Here is a 6,167-nt window from a genome sequence, read left to right as displayed (position 1 = left end):
TATCCCTTGTGGATTTCCCTCCTCTTAGTATTAAGAAGGTGCTAGCCCTGACCTGGGCATGGCCAGGATTTATTTTAGGGGGGCAGGCTTTATGTGTGATGGGGACAGGACCGAGTTATGTGTGACACAATTGGTCAGTTAGTTTTATTTATTTCTTTACTTGAGTCCCCATCTAGTTCCAGTGGGAGGCAGGAAGTTTTCATAGGAAGGATGGCATCCCTACCATATTATATTTAAAAATAAAATTCAGAGAGATATATAGATGTTTCCATGCTGGAGGAAGAGTAGAAGTCATAGCTTCCCAAGCCACAGGTGATTTACCAAGGGTGCCAACTTAAAATATTGTGGGGTAAGCCCAGGTAAGCCCCGCCCCACATAATCAATCACATGACACAGTGCACACACACTATTTGAATGGGAATGCCCATCAACTTTGTGGGGCCCAGCCCCCTCAAATATTTTATTGGGCCCCTAAGAGTTGGCTCCTGTATGACTTATGGACAGTCGTACCTTGGATACCGAACGCCCTGGAACTCAGACGTTTTGGCTCCTAAGCACCGCTAACCCAGAAGTGATTGTTCCAGTTTGCAAAGGCTCTTTTGGAACCCGAATGTCTGATGGGGCTTCCACGGCTTCTGATTGGCTGCAGGAACTTCCTGCAGCCAATCAGAAGCTGCAATTTGGTTTTTCAACGTCTTGGAAGTCGAACGGACTTCCGGAATGGTTTCCGTTTGACTTCCAAGGTACGACTGTATTTGGCATCCTGTTCTAACCCTGCTCTCTTCAGAAGCATTGCTGCGTCTAGGTGGTGCTGGAGTGGTATTAACTTTGTTTCCCCAAAAGCGCGTGGCAGTATCCTGCGGAAAGGCCTTTGCACCTGGTTCACAGCTGCACCGGTCACCCAAGGACGGCAGCTGAATGTCTAAAAGGCATAGCAGCATCTATTCCTAGCAGCAGCTAGTGAGCACCCTAGGCAGAGGGGTGGCTTTGCTGCTTTGTTTTCTAGCATCCATCCGTCCCATGATGGGACCACAGGTACTTAACCTTTCACCAATTAGAAGAAACAACCCATGCAGCCTGAGCCTCCCCCTCAGGAACGAAAAGCCTCAGGGAGCCAGGGGACTTCTGGCTCCCTCCCTGCTCCCAAACACTAAATCATGGGTAGGCAAACTAAGGTCCGTGGGCCGGATCAGGCCCAATTGCCTTCTGGATCTGGCCCGTGGACTGTCCAGGAATTGTCGCATGGATCGCCAGTGCGTGTGTTCTTTCCCTCTCCCTCCGACGGCGCCACCGCCTCCTCCCTCCCTCCTCCTGGGTTCTCCCCGCCCTGCCTAGAGGAGGAAGGGGGCTGGGCTTTGTTGGTGCCAGCAGCAGCAGCGCTCGAGCGGCCGCCATTTAAAGCAGCCCCTCTTTGGAGTCCTTTCGCTCGCCGCTCATCGTCCCACCGCCAGCCCTGGCCGCTCGCAAGACACAAGTAAGCAGCCATTGGGGCTCATGGTGCTATATTCCACCTCCCCAAATATAGCCCGGCCCCCCACAAGGTCTGAGGGACAGTGGACCAGCCCCCTGCTGAAAAAGTTTGCTGACCGCTGCACTAAATGATGGGGCCTGTCACTCCATAGCCATTCCATGTGAATCCCACTGCCGCCACTTCTCTCCCAGGTGCCCCCCCCCATGTTTGCAGCCCTTTGGAGTGGGGAAAGGGGCATGCTCAGAAGCCTGATAAGCTACCTGAGGCGTGCATCAACATTACGGAGTAATACAGCTGGGCAGCCAGAATAAAATGCAGATAACCTGTGCCTCACTAAATGCACTGTTTTCACACACTTTGGGGAGCGGGACTCTGCTACTGCTCTTCCCTGTTGTGTATTAGTGAACCTCCCCCGGGAGATGGTTTCATCTAAACAGGGAAAGGGGCATTCTGTGGCCCTCCAGATGTGGCCACTGGCTAGGGCAGGCACCCCCAAACTTGGCCCTCCAGCTGTTTTGGGACTACAACTCCCATAATCCCTGACCACTGCTCTTGTTAGCTAGGGATGATGGGAGTTGTAGTCCCAAAACAGCTGGCGGGCCGAATTTGGGGATGCCTGGGCTAGGGCATGGGCATAGCCAGGATTTATGTTGGGGGGGGGCAGGACACCCAACTGTCATCATCCTCTGTCTGGCTCTGCCTATGACTCAGTTGGGCTGCCAGTTGTGTTGCTAGACACACTGAAGTGACCTCCAGTTCAAATATTCTGATTATTTCTGCTTTTAGTTAAGTATTTTTATTTATTTACTTGATTGGGAGGGACAGCTGCCCCCCTGGCTATGTCCATGGGCTAGGACTCCAACTCTCTTCAACCAGACAGTATGATAAATGGTTAGGGACAAGGAGGGTTGCAATATCTGGAGCCCTGCGGCCCCCACCGCCTCCCTGCCTCCCGATTTCCAGGATCCTATACAGTACTCAGAAGGGGAAATCCTTGCACAGCAGACAGAAGGGCTCTCCTCATTGGCCCAGCTGGCCACAGCCCATATAAAGGCAACTCCAGGGCGATCTCTGTAGGAAAGGGAAATGGAACCAGCTCGGACAGCGCCATATAAGGAGAAAATAGTGACAATACCAACGAGGGCGTTTAGTCACCGTGAGCGGCGAATCAAACCACCCCTTGCGCTTCCTGTTCAGAAAAATCATAGCATGTGCAAATCTGAAACAGACCCGGCGAAGCCTGACGAGGCACAAGGCCTGTACTTATATGGAAGTGAATCCCCGTTGCACTCAGCGGCAATTACTGCCGACGCATGAGTAGTATCGGGCTGTACGCTTTAAAAAACGAATAATAATAATAATAATAATAATAATAATAATAATTGCATTTTATTAACTGGGCTGTCCCCGCCTCTTTTAAGCGCACTTGCAGGGATTGCTACAGTTGGATTTCGTGGCGGCATGAAACCAGTCATCTGCAGCAAAGCGGGGCGCAGCTGGTGCAACGTGGGGGGGGGGGCGCAGGGTGGAGGATCGCGGGCAAACTTGCAGCCGTGTCCCCTGCCGGTTTCAGGTCTCTTTTTAGCACAGCCTGGGTGCGCGGCGCGTGGAAGGAGGAGAGACTTGGCTCCTGGTCTGCGGAGAGAGGATCGCCGGCACATTGCTCCCCCCTTCCCCCCACCCGGTCTGCTAAAATGTTGAATGTGGATCCCGGAAGCAAACTGGAGTTACGGCGATTGACGGGTTAACTGGTTCAGCTTCAGCGGAGCTGCAAAAAGAAGCGGCGACTCCCCCTAGGGGCAGCAGGTGCGCGTTGCAGGCCACTCGGAAAAGCCTGTCGCTCAGCCAGTGGGGTCGAAGAACCGCCCCCACCCCCACCCCCAGCAATGCCCTTTATTCACAATGGCAGTTTCCACCGTGGCTGCTGCATCTCCAGTAATCCGGAGAGGGTCTCCGTGCCCTTTTCACTTGATGGCATTTCCATGAGTTGAAAGATGAGTTTTACTCCTTGGTCTCCTGCTGGGCAAGATACCAAGGGAGTCTAACATAAGTACTGTACTCCGATTTTTAAATTTTGTTGCGAGGGAGACATCAGATCATAGCTGTCAACTTACAGATTTGAAAATAAGGGACCAGCAGCCAAAATAAGGGACCTGCAGCCTCACCTGTTCCAGGCACTCCAGTCTTCCTGTCCTCCTGCAGTCTAGTCAAACTCATGCTGGGTAGCTTCGAGAACACCAACCAACTTTGTAACCAGAGGTTCAACTGAATAGAATCTGAATCCCATGCACCACAAGGCCCATGCAGCCTCAACTTAAGATGGCTCCCCGGCCTGGCTTTGCACTGCAAAGTTTGCAGCAGCAAGTGCAACAAAATGGCGTCCAGAATTCAAAAAACCCCTCAGCTTGCATTAACTAGCCACACACAAGGCATGCAAGCTCCACCCCCCCCCAGTCGTTCTTAGACTTATTAGGTGAGCAACACAGCCAAGCAACACAGTTGGAGCCTCCCTCCTCCCTGGCCGGCAGGGAGGGAAGGAGAGGAGCTGCTTCCTTTGAAATTTAAGGGACATCCATCAATAAGGGACAGCAGCGGGACATGGCGCTGGAATAAGGGACTGTCCCTTCAAATAAGGGACACTTGACAGCTATGCATCAGATCCGGCTCGTAGAAGTCCTAAAGCATATATATGTTGAGGTTGACAGGAAAAAATGGACACAATGCAGGTTTTGCAACCACAGTCATTTTAAGGCTTGCATGGAGGTGGCTGCGTGGACACCTTAGGCTTTGAAGCGGATGACTTCCTGCATAAGAATCATGGGAACTGTAGTTTTTCCAGGGTGCTGGGAATCACAGCTGTTTGGGGGAAACTGTAGTTCCCAGGATCTTGCGCATAAAAGTATGCTGGGATAGCTCAGTCGGTAGAGCGTGGTCGTGGGTTCGAGCCCCACATCAGGCAATAAATGGTTCCTGCACTGCAGAGGGTCGGACTAGATTGGGGTCTACAATTCTGTAATTCTATGCCTAAAACCCTCAAACTGTGTTGGCAAGCGGCAAGGGAGCATTATCCCATTCAGTTAGTGACACCAAAACGGGCACGCGGGTAGCCGCTTGCTTCGGTTCACCTAAGGGACAATCGGAAGAGCTATAAAGACAAGTGAGCGAGAGATCCAAAGTGTGACGCAGGATTGTGACGGCTTTCTGCAAAGTATGACTGCCATCCTAAGCACTAAAACTCCCATAAGTGAGAGCAAACGCGGTTAGCATTGTGCTGTGAAGACTGGGAGAAGGAAGTTGTGTGCAGATAATAGCGCCCCCCGCTGCCCAAATGCAGTATGATAAAGCCATTTGCTCACTGTGGCTTTTGCCCATATTTTTTTCCGTAGTGCCACAGCAATAAGTAACCCCGGCTTGTTGGAGACCATGGCAGGCCAGGGAGGTCAAGAGGAGCGTTTGCACTGTGGGTAGCAACAGCTCTGCCATGCCACAGGTTCCCCATACCTGTCCTGGGACTTGGAAAGGAGGCCTGTTAAAAAATAGCTGCAGGAGCTGTGGGGGAGGGGGAGGAGCAATTCAACTCCTGACGCTCAACAGGTTCCTTCCAGCATTTTTTTGCTGCTTGCTTTCGTGGTGCTGATGCGAGCGAGCGGAGCGCCTCTCCCGATACGGTAGCAAGGAAGAGAGATCCGTGCGCAATGAACGTGCTGCCACCTGCAGCATAAGGCGGAGCACTGGAGCCGGGAACGGCTCGACGGCAGTGGCTTCGGCTGGAAGCCCCACCGATCACCTTCCAGGTTATCAGATCCAGGGATGGCGAACATGAGACGTGCGGCATGTACGCTAAAATATATGATGGGCTGTGCTGCGACTCAGCTAAGCAGCCAAGAGCCTCCCTCCCGGTTCCAAGTGTGTTCTTTATTTTGCAGGCTCAGCACCGGCGCTGCCTGCAGGGAAACCGCTCCGCCTGCGGGAGAAGGGCAGCATCGCGGTAGCATAATTTACCCTGCCCTGCTGGAAGCACCCATGCAGGGCAGCCACCCAAACCGCCTGCACCCAGTGCCGCTGTTGGCGCACAGCTCCCAGCGCAGCGCTTTGAATCAGAGAGTTGGAAGGGAACCCGAGGATCACCTAATCCTAGCCCAACCCCCTGCAATGCAGGGATATGCAGCCGTCCTTTACAGGGATCGAACCTGCAAGCTTGGCGTCTTCAGCGCAGCACTCTAAGCAACGGAGCTGCTATCCGGCCGAATGAGGGTTGCCTTTGCGCGCGGCTCTTGGGAAATCCAAGAAGCAGGCAAGGCAGAGGCGCACGAGCTCCCGGAAGCCCCTCGGCTGTGTTTTGCGACGGGGCGGCGAAGAAGCAGGCGGGCAGGAATCGGTGGGGCAGCAGCAGAGCTGCAAGCCGGCGAGAGCTTCCAAGTCAATTAGTTTACAGGGAGAAATGCTATGGAAGCAGAGACCCAGGCATTTTCTCTGGGACACTGGGGAGCCTCTTCACAGGGCAGGGGCCGGTGGGAGGTTTGGGTACACAGAAGAGCAGGTTTTTCTGGGTCCCGGGTTCTTTTGCTAGTATTAACCCAGTTAGTGCTGCGTCTGAACGCCCCAGTTAGCAACTCTCTCCAGTTTGGACACAGGCTGGCAGCGAATAGGACTCACAGGCTTATGGTCAGACGGCCGCTTGCTTCATTAAAGCTCC

This window comes from Podarcis erhardii (assembly GCF_964252035.2).
Source record: "Podarcis erhardii genome assembly, chromosome: 2".
NCBI classification, from domain to species: domain Eukaryota; kingdom Metazoa; phylum Chordata; class Lepidosauria; order Squamata; family Lacertidae; genus Podarcis; species Podarcis erhardii.
This window is presented reverse-complemented; position numbering follows the sequence as displayed.